At 43.4% G+C, this 16,162-nt stretch overlaps 1 pseudogene; it reads right to left on the reverse strand.

Annotated features, from left to right (window-relative positions):
* Positions 1–438: 438 nt before the first annotated feature.
* On the reverse strand, positions 439–771 carry LOC146350445 (bcl-2-related protein A1 pseudogene; annotated as a pseudogene).
* Positions 772–16,162: the final 15,391 nt, after the last annotated feature.

The raw sequence follows: 16,162 nt of genomic DNA on the forward strand, positions 1-16,162 counted from the left end.
AAATATAATTAATAATAATAATAATAATAATTAATAATATTGATCTCATATTGTGGAAGGGTTTCTCAGCCTTAAGTGTATTTACAAATCCATTTTCCTGCAATAAAGAGGGCAAAACAGTTTTTGTTAGGAAGTATAGTACCAGCACAGCTGGCTTTTTACACAATTTCCCCCAAAGAAACATACCCAACCTCCATTTCCAATGATCCACTGTGTCTTGGTATTGATACGTTCTGTGATAAACTCAGTAATATGTTCTGTGTTTTCATGTGTCATATTGTTTGGATATGTGTGTGTATGTGTGCCTGCTCTGTTTATAAGTTTGTAGCTAAACTGTTTTTATATTATGCATAATATTGTATTTTTAAGGTTTTTAATATCTGTAAACTGCCCAGAGAGCTTTGGCTATTGGGTGGTATAGAAATGTAATAAAGGAAATTAAATAGGAATTCCACAAGTTTGTAGTTTCTTAGCATGAGCACCCCCAAATAGAAAAATTGTTAAAATATGTCCCCAGTTTATTGTTCCATCAGCAAATTCTCCTTCCACCACGACATTGAAAATTCCATGGACATCATCCACAGAACTCAGTTCAAGTGTATCCATAAGCACCCATTGCTCCTCTTCAGCACGATCCTGAATTGTAGAGGTAAATTTCTGTAAAATTTGAGATGTTCTGCATTCTGATGTTTCAGGCAGTGTTTGTGTACAAGCACAGTTCAAATAGTCTTCAACCAGCTTGTAAACATAATCAAACGCTACTGGCTCCATTGCCCTTGATGATATAGTGAAAAATGACCAAGGAATTGCTCCCTTTTTGTATTGCAGTGGGTCATATGGGGGCAGGTCTCAACATGCCCCAGGGCGCATGTAAATGCTGTGTACTCAAGACTACTTGTATTTTACAGATATTCCTAGTGATTGTGAAATGTCCCCCCTAAAAGAAAAGTGGTCAACCAATGAGCCAGAGCCCCATTTCGGGGCCCTCTGATGTTGAAAATGATGGCAAACCCCGCAACTTGATTGAGTTTGTTTTGGGTTTTGTTTGGGAGATATAGTACAAATTTCCCAGTGCATCTTATGTAGGTTTTCCTGTAAGACCAAGCAGACTCTGTCAGAAAAGACAATCTCGCGTATTTCAAGAAACTATATAACGCTGCAACTCCAACTCTTGTGGTAAATTATCTAATTATTTGCAGACAATACCCCCTTGCCACTTGTTTCTATTTTTGTAAACTTTTCATGACCCAAGGATGCTTGTAACTTCTGTGTACTCAAAATACATGTATTTCCTCAGCTGCAGACATTCCTGGTGATCGTGAAATGTCCCCCCAAATGAAAAGCAATCAACCAGTGAGCCAGAGCCCCATCCCAGGGCCATCTGATACTGAAAATGAGGGCAAAGCCCCAAACATGGTTAAGTTTGTTTTGTTTCATTTTTTTAATTGGGAGATATAATACAAATTTCCCAGTGAGTCTTCATGTAGGTTTTCTTGCAAGACCCAGGGCTCCTTCACACTGAGCTTTTATCCTGCGATTGAGATTGCTCCTTCAAGGAAGTTTTGTTGTTGTTCAGTCGTTCAGTCGTGTCCGACTCTTCGTGACCCCATGGACCATAGCACGCCAGGCCTTCCTGTCCTGCACTCTCTCCCGGAGTGTGCTCAAGTTCATATTCATTGCATCCGTGATGCTATCTAGCCATCTCATCCTCTGCCGTCCCCTTCTCCTTTTGCCTTCAGTCTTTCCCAGCATCAGGGTCTTTTCCAGGGAGTTTTCTCTTCGCATTAGGTGGCCAAAATACTGGAGCTTCAGCTTCATTATCTGTCCTTCCAATGAGCACTCAGGGTTGATTTCCTTTAGGATCGACTGATTTGACCTCCTTGCAGTCCAGGGGACTCGTAAGAGTCTTCTCCAGCACCACAGTTCGAAAGCATCAATTCTTCGGCGCTCAGCCTTCCTTATAGTCCAGCTCTCACAGCCATACGTTACTACTGGGAAAACCATAGCTTTGATTAGACGGACCTTTGTCGGCAAGGTGATGTCTCTGCTTCTTACTATGCTGTCTAGGTTGGCCATAGCTTTCCTCCCAAGGAGCAAGCGTCTTTTAATTTCATGGCTACAGTCACCGTCTGCAGTGATCTTGGAGCCCAAGAAAGTAAAATCTGTCACTGCTTCCATTTCTTCCCCTTCTATATGCCAGGAAGTGATGGGGCCAGATGCCATGATCTTAGTTTTTTTAATGTTGAGTTTCAAACCAGCTTTTGCACTCTCCTCTTTCACCCTCAACAAGAGGCTCTTTAGATCCTCTTCGCTTTCTGCCATTAGGGTGGTATCGTCTGCATATCGGAGGTTGTTGATAATTCTCCCAGCAATCTTAATTCCGACCTCTGATTCATCCAACCCGGCATTTCTCATGATGTACTCTGCATATAAGTTAAATAAGCAGGGTGACAATATGCAGCCTTGTCGTACTCCTTTCCCAATTTTGAACCAATCGGTTGTTCCATGTCTGGTTCTGACTGTTGCTTCTTGACCCTCGTACAGGTTTCTCAGGAGACAGGTAAGGTGGTCTGGTACTCCCATCACTTTAAGAATTTGCCACAGTTTGTTGTGATCCACACAATCAAAGGCTTTAGCGTAGTCAATGAAGCAGAAATAGACGTTTTTCTGGAATTCTCTTGCTTTCTCCATGATGCAGCGAATGTTGGCGATTTGATCTCTAGTTCCTCTGCCTCTTCGAAACCCAGCTTGTACTTCCGGTAGTTCTCGGTTCGCATACTGCTGAAGCCTAGCTTGTAGGATTTTGAGCATCACCTTGCTGGCATGTGAAATGAGCGCAATGGTGCGGTAGTTTGAACACTCTTTGGCGTTGCCCTTCTTTGGAATTGGAATGTAAACTGACCTTTTCCAGTCTTGTGGCCACTGCTGAGTGTTCCAGATTTGTTGGCATATTGAATGCAGCACTTTAACAGCATCATCTTTTAGGATTTTAAATAGCTCGGCTGGAATACTGTCATCTCCGCTAGCTTTGTTGTTACTAATGCTTCCTAAGGCCCACTTGACTTCACTCTCTAGGATGTCCGGCTCAAGTTCAGTGACCACACTATCATGGCTATCAGGGACATTCAGATCTTTCCTGTATAGTTCTTCTGTGTATTCTTGCCACCTCTTCTTAATCTCCTCTGCTTCTGTTAGGTCCCTGCCTTCTTTGTCCTTTATCATGCCCGTCTTTGCACAAAACGTTCCCTTGAGATCTCCAATTTTCTTGAAGAGATCTCTAGTCTTTCCCATTCTGTTGTTTTCCTCGATTTCTTTGCATTGTTCATTTAAGAAGGCCTTCTTGTCTCTCCTTGCTATTCTCTGGAACTCTGCATTCAGTTGGGTATATCTTCCCCTTTCTCCCTTGCTTTTCGCTTCCCTTCTTTCGTGAGCTACTTGTAAACCCTCATCAGACAGCCACTTGGCTTTCTTGCATTTCTTTTTCTTTGGGATGGATTTCGTTGCTGCCTCCTGAACAATGTTACGGACCTCCGTCCATAGTTCCTCAGGCACTCTATCAGGTCTAATCCCTGAAATCTATTCCTCACCTCCACTGTATATTCATCAGGGATATGATTTAGGTCATACCTGAACGGTTTAGTGGTTTTCCCGACGTTCTTCAATTTAAGCCGAAATTTTGCAAGAAGCAGCTTATGATCTGAGCCACAGTCAGCTCCAGGTCTTGTTTTTACTGACTGTATGGAGCTTCTCCATCTTTGGCTGCAAAGGACATAATCAATCTGATTTCGATATTGACCATCTGGTGACGTCCATGTGTAGAGTCGCCTCTTGTGCTGTTGGAAAAGAGTGTTTGCTATGATCAGCATGTTCTCTTGGCAAAACTCTATTAGCTTTTGTCCTGCTTCATTTTGTACACCAAGGCCATGCTTGCCTGTTATCCCGGTGATTTCTTGACTTCCTACTTTAGCATTCCAATCCCCTATGATGAAGAGGACATCTTTTTTTAGTGTTAGTTCTAGAAGGTGTTGTAGGTCTTCATAGAACCGATCAACCTCAGCTTCTTCGGCCTCAGTGGTTGGGGCATAGACTTGAATTACTGTGATGTTGAATGGTTTGCCTTGGATTCGTACTGAGATCATTCTATCATTTTTAAGATTGTACCCCAGTACTGCTTTTCCCACCCTTTTGTTGACTATGAGTGCTACTCCATTTCTTCTAAGGGATTCTTGCCCACAGTAGTAGATATGATGGTCACCTGAATTAAATTCACCCATCCCTGTCCATTTTAGTTCACTGATTCCCAAGATGTCGATGTTCAATCTTGCCATCTCATGTTTGACCACCTCCAGCTTACCTTGATTCATTGATCTGACATTCCAGGTTCCTAAACAATATTGTTCTTTATAGCGTCGGATTTTCTTTTCACCACCAAGCACATCCACAGCTGAGTGTCCTTTCGGCTTTGGCCCAGCCGCTTCACTCTTTCTGGCGCTACTTGGAAATACCCTCTGCTCTTCCCCAGTAGCATATTGGACACCTTCCGACCTGAGGGGCTCATCTTCCGGCGTCATCTCTTTTAGCCTTGTGATATGTTGCAGGCTCTTTAAATGAGGCCGTGACCCTGCCATGACCCTCCAGGACTAAATGCCCTTTGTTCCATTTTTAAATAGATCGCAGATAATGAGCTATCAAATCACCCCATTGTGTTCCACTTCAGTTTCCTCCAGGAAAAGAGTAAAAGCAGCAAGGAGAGGAGAGAGATCAATGAAAGATAATGGAAGGCTCAGATATGGGGAGAAGGAGAGGGGAGGGGAGGGGAGGGGGGGAAAGGAAGCGCATGAAAAAGGAAGTCGTTGTGATCCTGCATTTAAAAGCAGAAAGCCCCATTTTAAATGCAGGATTTTAGGCTGGTGTAGAGATGCCCCCAGGCTCTCTCAGAAAAGAAAATCTCAGACATTTCAAGAGTCTGAACAAGGCTGCAGCCTTCAACCTTGTGGTAAATTATTTGCAGACAGCCCCCTCCCAACCACCCCTTTTATGGTTGTCATTTCTATTTGTGTAAATGTTTAATATTTATGTTTCAAAGCACCCAGGTTACCCCATTCCTTCATTAACAGCCCCTTCAAAGACTGAACCAACACTTAAAGAGAGTGTGGAACCTCAGGATTCAAAGAGTGAGCCACCACCAAAGCAACATAAGATTCCCCAAGCTTCAAAGATGAACGGACGTGAAGGGCATGGTACAGATAAAAGAAAACTCAAACATCGCGCTGTGGATACTTTAGCCCTGGCACCACTTAAAAATCAGAAACTGGACACTACCAACCCATCTACTGTGGCTTATAACTACTCTTGCAAAGTACAAGCAATGTGCTGACGAGGTTGTGGCTTCTTTGATGGCTGCATTACTGGGGTCCCATAAGTCATAACTCAACAAATGTTTCAAAATATGTGGATGCTGTCCAGGCTACAGTTTTTGCCATGCAAAAGGATTTGGTGATTCTGAGTTGACTTAGGCAGTGTGGCAGTTGAGGGGCTGCTGCCAAGCACATAAAGCATCAGGACACCCACAAAATCTAGCATTAACAAACAAGATTGCATCAAAACACATAGGGAATGCTAAACATCTGAAAGCTAGAAAAAAAAGAAGTCCATCTATGTTAAACCTGTTAAAAAAATCAGAGATACTCCTGCTTCAAAGGCAGCTCCAACTACCCCCCCCCCCGCCAACAATGTGGAATCTCCACAACCTGCCCACATATTTGAACAGAGGCTGAGGGGTCACCCACTGGGAATAGGGATGACTCTGTTCAGACTTCTCATACAAAGCCTGGGGCAAATTCCTCAGAATCCCACGAGGAAGGCCATGGCACCCCCAAGGATATATCTGGGGCCAATCTAAATGGAAATGCTTTGTGCAGCAATTTCGGCAACACCTGCATTTCCACAGAATCGAATTAGCTCTTTCCACAGAACACATGGTGCTGTATCCCTCCACTTTTGAACTGTATACGGAACTGAAGCCACATTAGTTGGGGTGGGGTTCAGATTCAGACTCAAAAGAGATTATGTCTAGCAAGGTGCCCATTGTAAGAAATAAAAAAACAGTGCCATATTGAGTCAGGGCCCCCTAAATAAACAGTTAAAGTTGTGTATGATAAGAGGGTAATTACCAAGGGGTTTAACGCTCTACCTTATAGCTTTTGATGGATACCAGATGGCAACATCCATTCTCTGTCATTCCAGCAGGACCAAGCTACTGCGGTAAAAGCTACTTTATTTTAAAAAAATTGCTGGACAATGCCCATACCCTGCTCTTGGCAATGCCTGAAAATAATGTATGGTGTTATAGCTATTGGCAATTATTGTACAGATAACTTTTATATAAATATTGTTTTTAGTTTTGGAGGGAATGCCTGAAAATCTTGATGATGATGATGAACTTTTGCCTGTTAATAAATCAAATGTATTAATTGTCAGGATTCCCTTGGCCACCACTTTACTTCAAAGCCCAAACATACACAGATGAGAGGCTTCAGTTTATAGCTTTTAATCCATTACTTCACAAGGTCATACAGATGCAAATTCTCAGAGACTCTCCGTCTACAAAGGAATGCCTTCAGGGGATCCAAATGGAATTTATGAGAGTTGCCTGCTGTTTGAAGAGGGAGTTGGTCTGGCTAGCCTAACATAAGGGAGAGAGGTCCCTCTCTTCTCTTGAAGCCTTTAAGCGCAGCTTTTCATGCAAGGCCAATCAGGTAGACTGTCTAAGCTCCACCCCTGCTTTCTCGTTCTTTGCTCTACGCCTGCGTCTGGCATCTATTAGGTCGTCCTCCCCAAACCCCGCCTCCTCCTGTTCACTCCCTCTCACGGAGGGCGGGATGAGGAGGAACCCTCATGCTCAGCCATCTGGACATTTGTAACCTGAGAAGCAGGTCTACTCATATCTGGACTAGCCTGGGAAAACATCTCCCCCATGTCTGACGGTTCTCCTTCAGAATCTGAACTGCTATCCCACTCCCTGCACTCAGAAACACCCCTGACATTAATTATGGATGATGTCAAGAATGATGGCCTGTTTCCCATCCTGAGATTAGGCCATGCTGTCCCATCTAATGCAACCACCTGGAATGGTATTTTACCCTTGGCTCTTTGCTCAAGGCCAGGCGCAGTCCCTGTTAATTGGGAAGTGCTAGCTGTCAAGAGTGCCCTAGCTGCCTCTTATAGTCTACTCCAGTAGCCAACACAAGACGCAGACAAAAGGATTCTTTTCAAGGCTTTAATCCTTTTACAACTTAATGACTCTTTCAGATGCTAATCACCAGCAACTAAGCAAGGAACAGCACTGGGGAAAGATAGCAGAGTAGCCTATGCTCCAGGTTAGGCAGTTGGTCCCCATTTGAAGGAGAATCACGGGAAGACCCTGAACTTATGGGCTAGGGAGAGATCCTCCCTCTTTCCCTTGAGTCTTCGGGACGCGACCATTGTTTGCGTGCCAAACGAGCGCTATGCCTCCTTTCTGCGCCCTCCATCTGTCGTCGCTCCCTGCGTCTGTGCCGAGCATCCAGCAAGCCCCCCTCCAGCGCTCTCTCCCTGCCAGGGTCACTATCTATCCCAGGAATGCTGGCAGGAGGAATCTCTGCCAGCTGCTGTGCCTGTGAGAGATGAGCGAGCTCCTCTCCCACGGATTGCTGTTCCTCCTCAGAATCAGAACTGCTCTGGGGTTCTATCGGCTCAGTTTCCACCCTGACACTAACACTGGAGTTGGTGGGGCGTTCCAGCCTCTTCAGAGGCAAGGGTGGTCCACCCAGGGGCTGAGCTGGTGATTGGGTAAAGGAAAATCTGCCCTAGGTTGCCTGAGCTGGGCTTTAAAAGAGGGCTGAGGTAGAGGCATGGTGCCTCCCTTTGTCCTGGTGGTTCTGGACCTGAAGATGGCTGGTTGCTATCCTGGGAGACCCATACTTAGATATGTTAAGGATAGGCCAGGTAGCTCTATTATTTTGACTGGGTGTGAATTTATAAAGCTCTCTGTGTATGTTTAGGTAATTTGGCTTTGTACCCTCTTGTGCAACTTCCTACTTCCATCCTTCCCTTTCCCTCTACCCCTTTATTTTTACCTTAATAAACCTTTATCCAACCTTTAGTTGGTGTGATTTCTCTGTATACCCTCAGTGCTAATTTCAGTGAGGAGGGTGGCTACTGGGTATATTGGGGGACTGGAAGGCCAGGTTTGGCCAGTCCTATTTTGCAGGAGAACCGGAATCCGTTCCAGTGCAGTCCTACCTTGCAGGAAGGTTGGAGCTTGTTCCAGCAATCTTTCACAGATGATCTTATGGACCTTGTCTCTAACAGCCAAGAAATTCAGAAAGCCTTTATTCAATATGTACACCAAGGATTCTGAGTATTTCTTTTCATTATGCAGAATATTTTCTGCAAGGGAAAAAGCAACCACATCATTAGTCTAAATGCAAAATATATGGTACTGTTCAAACCACCCAGGAATAAATTACAGATTGTGACTCTGGCTCATCAGTTGTTCCCAGGAAGTACTATGTTTCAATTTTATGGCTGTTGGTGGATTTAAAAACATCCACCTTGAATCTTACAGGTTGAGAGCTGGTCTTTTCCCTCCAAACTGGCCTGTGGTATATACTATGGAAAAGGCCATGCCTGGTTACAAAAGGAACTGACTTTAGTGCTTTGCATTTTGTCACCCCTGCCACCTCGACAAGGCAACAAGTCCAAGCATGTAAACAGAAATCTGGTCCTCTTAAAATTTCTTATTAAGGCCACACCACACCAAAGGAAAGCCATAAGCACAGCTTCAGATGATCTTATAGCAGCCATCTCAGAAATTGCACTCAATGCTTTAAAAGGCAATATACCGCTGTCTGCATGCCAGGTGTATATCTTAAGAAAAAGACACAGTTTTATCAGAAGCTTAGGCAACAAAAGAGTTTGTCTAAAAAGGAAGAAGCATTTGGTGAAATGTTGTGGGGGGGCGTGGGTGTCGTTGTTCATTGTTAAGTTTTGCCATCCCTCTGATAACTAACCAGTAATGGAATATGCTGAAAAGATGTATTTGGTCCCTAGCCACCAACTAGAACAATTAAAACGAACCACCCCTAAGGAGGAAAACATCAGAACTGCTACCGTTTATTCCTTAGAAACTGAAATGTATGGGGATTCTTCAAAGATCTGACTTAACAGAATATGAGAGGGCTAAATGCTACAATGTTCTGCTTCAAAAAAATATCTAACACATGTAAAACCGAGGGAGGCAGAAAAAAACCCTAAACTTGTTTCTGCCTCAGCCACAGCAGACCTCTGACGAAGCAGCAGTAATTTCTGACACAGTATTCCAAAAAGTACTGGGCAGCCTCCCTGCTGGATCTAAAAATAACACCAGGATGCTGTTAAAAAAATGAAGTAAAATAAAGTGTTTCTTCATGGGATGACAGATGGACCTTTGTGTACAAAGGGGAAGCTCTAACTGGGTTCCAATATACTGGATTTAGTCAGGGGGATCACTTAAACTCATGCTCTACCATCCAAGTGTATCCCTAAAGGCTGATGTTTTTATGAGGTCCATGGCCGATCTAAATGTTCCAACTTCTGTATGGGCAATCCTACCAATAAAGAAGTTTTCGACTACCTAAAGAGCCCCACGAGTGTGGCGCCCATACCTCTTTGGTCACCTGCTGCTTCTCACAGGGCTTCTAAATGGCAATCTAGCATGCATACCTGGCTCAATTTATAATACTATTATCTGTGTTTTTTTCAAGGTATAAAAATGCACTTTTAAATATGTTTAAACCTAATTGCTGTTTACAGCTGATTGTTTTATGGGTAAGACAAAAAAAGACAAATATTTTGAAACCCAATTTCATTAGGAAACATGGCTATGAAAATCACTACAAAACACACAGCCTTGGGCTGTCTGAAACAATCTTGAACCATTTCTGGGTATGTTCTTCTTGTTTTTACATAAATTATATCACCATTTCATCATTTCCTTCTAAACTGTAAAAATACAGTTCCTGAATCTGTTTAAATGTTAGTCACGTACATCCCTGCTTTAGAAAGAACACACAGTAGTAACCACGAACCAGAGTCTGGGGCCTGTAGTTGCTGGCAATTTTTCTTAAACATTTCATGATGGTTTTAGGAAACAGAAAGTGGTCTGGAGGGTGCCAATAGGAAAACGAAAATTCTCCAGTCTTCTGTCAAGTTGGTGGCTAACTAGTGTTCTCCAGGGAGGGTGTGAGAACTGACTATGAAACCCACGGGCCTTTGTAGCAATCTCTCTCTGGGGAGCATGTCACAAGGAAACACATCTCCCCCCCCCCCCAGTCCTTAGAGTACAGGGGTTTGAAGATAGGACCCAGGTTAACTGCATGTTGTCCATGTTACGTATAGTCAAACAGGACATTTCTCCTATGATTTATTTCTATCATGTTGTCAAAAACATAGTGCATGATTCTGTTGACTGTGGTTGGCAGGGCTCTAGCAAAATGAAGTTCTGCCCTCAGGTTCCCTGTTTTAATCAAAGAATAGTGATCCCTACATTCTTTGCCTGGAGGCAGGTCAAATGCAAAAAGAGTGTAGCCTCTCACATATTCCTCATGGTTTAATTAAAAGAGCTTTGTCTTTCATGTGCTTGCCAGCTGCCTGTACCTAATTCGTATACTCTGTCACGCAGTTTTCAGCTTTAAAATTAGGCTGCAGCAGCAGCATCGGAACTGAAAACCTATCGAGATAAAGTGATACAAAATTGATATGATAACGTTTAAAGTTAAAAGAGTTTTTATTATATGCTATGTTGAAAGCATAATTATCAATAGGGCTGTGCACCGCTTCAGTTCTGGATCTGAATCCCAAACCGAGGCACTTTGGAGTGCTTCAGCCTGAATCCAAGCTGGGTCAGGATTGGGCCAAAGCAGGTTGGATCGATCTGAAGCGCTTCGGCCTGATCTGGACAGCTGCCTGCCCAGCCACATGAGCCCCCTGCTCCTTACCTGGAACTGTGGAGAGTGCCCACAGCCATTGGCCTCTTCAAGGGAGTCACCATTTTCAACTCTTCTCCTTCCAGAAATTAAACCTTACACAAATGGCAGCCATAAAGCCGTCATGTATGCAATATTACAGGCATAAATTGGCTATTTATGCCTGTAATATTGCGTACATGATGGCCTACCAGCTGCGACTTGCATAAGATTTAATTTCTTGATATAGAAGAGTCACCATTTTAAAAGAAAATGGCAACTCCCTTGAAGAGGCCAACAGCTATGGGTGCTTCCCACAAGTCCAGGTAAGTAGCAGGGGGCTTGTTTGGGTGGGGGCGCAGGGCTCGCACCCAGGGCCCCAATTAGGCTGTCTGGATCTTGCTTCGGATCTGGAAGGCTGGAGGTGGTCAAACATGAGATGGCAAGATTGAACATTGACATCTTGGGAATCAGCGAACTAAAATGGACAGGCATGGGTGAATTTAAGTCAGGTGACCATCATATCTACTACTGTGGGCAAGAATCCCTTAGAAGAAATGGAGTAGCACTCATAGTCAACAAAAGGGTGGGAAAAGCAGTACTGGGGTACAATCTCAAAAACGATAGAATGATCTCAGTACGAATCCAAGGCAAACCATTCAACATCACAGTAATTCAAGTCTACTCCCCAACCACTGAGGCCAAAGAAGCTGAGGTTGATTGGTTCTATGAAGACCTACAACACCTTCTAGACCTAACACCAAAAAAAGATGTCCTTTTCATCATAGGGGATTGCCAAATTTTTCATACTTTGGAATGCCAAAGTAGAAAGTCAAGAAATAACCAGGATAACAGGCAAGCATGGCCTTGGTGTACAAAATGAAGCAGGACAAAGGCTAATAGAGTTTTGCCAAGAGAACACGCTGATCATAGCAAACACTCTTTTCCAACAGCACAAGAGGCGACTCTACACATGGACATCACCAGATGGTCAATATCGAAATCAGATTGATTATGTCCTTTGCAGCCAAAGATGGAGAAGCTCTATACAGTCAGTAAAAACAAGACCTGGAGCTGACTGTGGCTCAGATCATGAGCTTCTTATCACAAAATTTCGGCTTAAATTAAAGAACGTCGGGAAAACCACTAAACCATTCAGGTATGACCTAAATCATATCCCTTGTGAATATACAGTAGAGGTGAGGAATAGATTTAAGGGAGTAGACCTGATAGACAGAGTGCCTGAGGAACTATAAACGGAGGTCCGTAACATTGTTCAGGAGGCAGCAACTCAATCCATCCCAAAGAAAAAGAAATGCAAGAAAGCCAAGTGGCTGTCTGATGAGGCTTTACAAGTAGCTGAGGAAAGAAGGGAAGCGAAAAGCAAGGGAGAAAGGGGAAGATATAACCAACTGAATGCAGAGTTCCAGAGAACAGCAAGGAGAGACAAGAAGGCCTTCTTAAATAAACAATGCAAAGAAATCGAGGAAAACAATAGAATAGGAATGACTAGAGATCTTGTCAAGAACATCGGAGATCTCAAGGGAACGTTTTGTGCAAAGAGAGGCATGATAAAGGACAAAGAAGGCAGGGACCTAACAGAAACAGATGAGATTAAGAAGAGGTGGAAACTAGAATACACAGAAAGGAAAGATCTTAATGTCCCTGATAGCCATGATAGTGTGGTCACTAAACTTGAGCCGGACATCCTAGAGAGTGACGTCAAGTGGGCAACAGAGCTGGGGGACATGACAGTATTCCAGCTGAGCTATTTAAAATCCTAAAAGATGATGCTGTTAAAGTACTGCACTCAATATGCCAACAAATTTGGAACACTCAACAGTGGCCACAAGACTGGAAAAGGTCAGTTTACATTCCAATTCCAAAGAAGGGCAATGCCAAAGAGTGTTCAAACTACCGTACAGTTGCGCTCATTTCACATGCCAGCAAGGTTATGGTCAAAATCCTACAAGCTAGGCTTCAGCAGTATGTGAACCAAGAACTAATGGAAGTACAAGCTGGGTTTCAAAGAGGCAGAGGAACTAGAGATCAAATCGCCAACATTTGCTGGATCATGGAGAAATCAAGAGAATTCCAGAAAAAATTCTATTTCTGCTTCATTGACTATGCTAAAGCCTTTGATTGTGTGGATCACAACAAACTCTGGCAAATTCTTAAAGAGATGGGACCAGACCACCTTACCTGTCTCCAGAGAACCCTGTACGAGGGTCAAGAAGCAACATTAAGAACCAGACACGGAACAACCGATTGGCCCAAAATTGGGAAAGGAGTATGACAAGGCTGTATATTGTCGCCCTGCTTATTTAACTTATATGCAGAGTACATCATGAGAAACGCCGGGTTGGATGAATCACAGGTCGGAATTAAGATTGCTGGGAGAATTATCAACAACCTCCGATATGCAGACGATACCACCCTAATGGCAGAAAGCAAAGAGGATCTAAAGAGCCTTTTGTTGAGGGTGAAAGTGGAGAGTGCAAAAGCTGGTTTGAAACTCAACATTAAAAAAACTAAGATCATGGCATCTGGCCCCATCACTTCCTGGCATATGGAAGGGGAAGAAATGGAAGCAGTGACAGATTTTATTTTCTTGGGCTCCAAGATCTTCACAGACGGTGACTGTAGCCATGAAACTAAAAGACGCTTGCTCCTTGGGAGGAAAGCTATGGCAAACCTAGACAGCATAGTAAGAAGCAGAGACATCACCTTGCTGACAAAGGTCCGTATAATCAAAGCTATGGTTTTCCCAGTAGCAACATATGGCTGTGAGAGCTGGACTATAAGGAAGGCTGAGCGCTGAAGAATTGATGCTTTCGAACTGTGGTGCTGGAGAAGACACTTATGAGTCCCCTGGACTGCAAGGAGGTCAAATCAGTCCATCCTAAAGGAAATCAACCCTGAGTGCTCATTGGAAGGACAGATCCTGAAGCTGAAGCTCAAATATTTCAGCCACCTAATGCGAAGAGAAAACTCTCTGGAAAAGACCCTGATGCTGGGAAAGATTGAAGGCAAAAGGAGAAGGGGGCGGCAGAGGATGAGATGGCTAGATAGCATCACCGATGCAATGAATATGAACTTGAGCACACTCCAGAAGAGAGCGGAGGACAGGAAGGCCTGGCGTGCTATGGTCCATGCGGTCACGAAGAGTCGGACACGACTGAACGACTGAGCAACAACAACAACAACAAAGTATCGTCACTGTAGTTCAACACAGCTTCTATGAAAGCCCTATACGGGTAGCAGTTGTTACTCTGACTGCTGAGACAGTCTCCCAGTGTTGCCTCCAGCTGGCTAAGGATGAAAGCTGTTGGATAATTTAGCAAGCCTACTTCAGCATTTCCAGCAAGGTTTGTTCCATCCTCATTGACAATTTTGCAGAACAAGTACAGCAACATAAATCCATATAATCTTCACCATTTCCCATGATGAAAAAGTCCAAAAGTGTGGTTTCTGTCAGAGCTGCAGGGGGGACACCTCGATAAACAAGCTTCTCTCAATATTGGTCTGTGTAGGCCCAATCTGGCATAGATCTCATCCAGATTTAGTGCATTCTTCAGAGCTGCAGTGGATAAAAGCTATGGTGGTTTAGAATGTTTTTCCATGCTGACGTTGAATGCCTCCTCTTTCTTATGCTCCCCTGCTTCTGAGGTTTCTTCCCTCTCAGAGCTTTCTTTTTAAGGGGATGGGGTGGGCCTATTAACTGATGCTTTTCTTTTCAGTCCCTTTCTTCTGTTAATATACATGAGGCTTGATCTGTCTTATTGGGATGTGGGGCTTCTTTTATTCAAAACTGCTTGAAAAAGGTGACCAACCACATTCTTTGCAATATTCTGAGTGGTTGTTTTAATATGGTGCTTAATGATCTCTAATGCCTTTCTCAAAAGAGGAATGGCCTTTCAGAAAAGGCTCCTGAATATCCCCCTAATCCCTGTCCCAAACAAAACAGGATCTCTTGGTACCCTGGAAGTCTGTTTCCCGCCTGAGCTCTGTAATAATTCCTATAAATGACAAGGTCCACATATGTTGAGAGGATCACCATTTTTAAAGCTGCAGTTTCTCCAAGGGCAAATGTCTAGTTTCACAATGACCTTGCCAAAACAGAATGGCATGTTTTTGTTCTGATCCAACTTTATCTCAACAGCAATGGTGTCAATACAGTGCTTACTCAGGGGATGTAGTTAGTGAGACTTGTCATTGTTCTGACCATGGACAGCTACACAATGCAGTATGGGTACATAGAAGTCACCCACTATCTGGAGCTCCACAATATCTGTGTAAATGTATAAGGTGTTGAAACCCCTGTAATATCTGCTGCAAAAGGCATTTTTTAAACATGGTGCCAGGAAACAGCCTCCATACATGGGACAGCACTAACTAGAAAGGTTTGTATTTCAGTTACTTTGTTTAGTAAATAAGACTAATGGTTCTACTTACCAGATTGTAGTGTAGGATCTTCAGGGGCATCATGGCTATCTAGTATCAGACTGTTAATGTTTTCCAGCACCTCAGGAACGTTAGCGTAAGAGCCACATCACAGAAAAACCTCCACTTTGGTTTCCCCTTAGCCATTTCAAATCATGCGTTGGCAGTTATTTTGTTCCAGTTGTGTGGGTAGTGTATCTCAACTAACCCCACTTCCCATGCCCCTGGAAGATCCAGGGACCTTGCTAATTGAATAGTAAAGGCTAAACTAGTGTTCTGCAGAAAAAACTCTGCACAGGTGTTGCTAGGCAGGGTTATGTAAAACCCACTCCCATTCTTCAGTTTTCTTCTATACAAGTTCACAAAGATCAGAAGCTAGCACTGAACTGTTGAACTTGCTAGGCCACCCCAGCTGTTTCACTAGGTGATCCTGTCTCTTACCCCTGCCTTTATTTATTTATTTATTTATTTCTATACTGCCCAATAGCCGAAGCTGCCTTTTGTAGGTAGATTTTTTTCAATCCTATACACCCCACTCCCCTTGGCATTAACCTTCTGCATATCTTCAGGATAGAACCATAGCCTCCCCTCATAACCTTTTAACTAGTATACTGGCCTATTTGCTCTTCTGATGACTTGAACAAACAACTCTATGGTGAAATTCTGTTTATAAGCCTTGTCAAATATCCCTTTGCTTTTAGAAATCTGCACTGTCTCCATAGACTGTTTTCCAA

This window comes from Heloderma suspectum, chromosome 3 (genome assembly GCF_057233095.1).
Source record: "Heloderma suspectum isolate Gila_16-S chromosome 3, 16-S_ref, whole genome shotgun sequence".
Lineage (NCBI taxonomy): Eukaryota > Metazoa > Chordata > Lepidosauria > Squamata > Helodermatidae > Heloderma > Heloderma suspectum.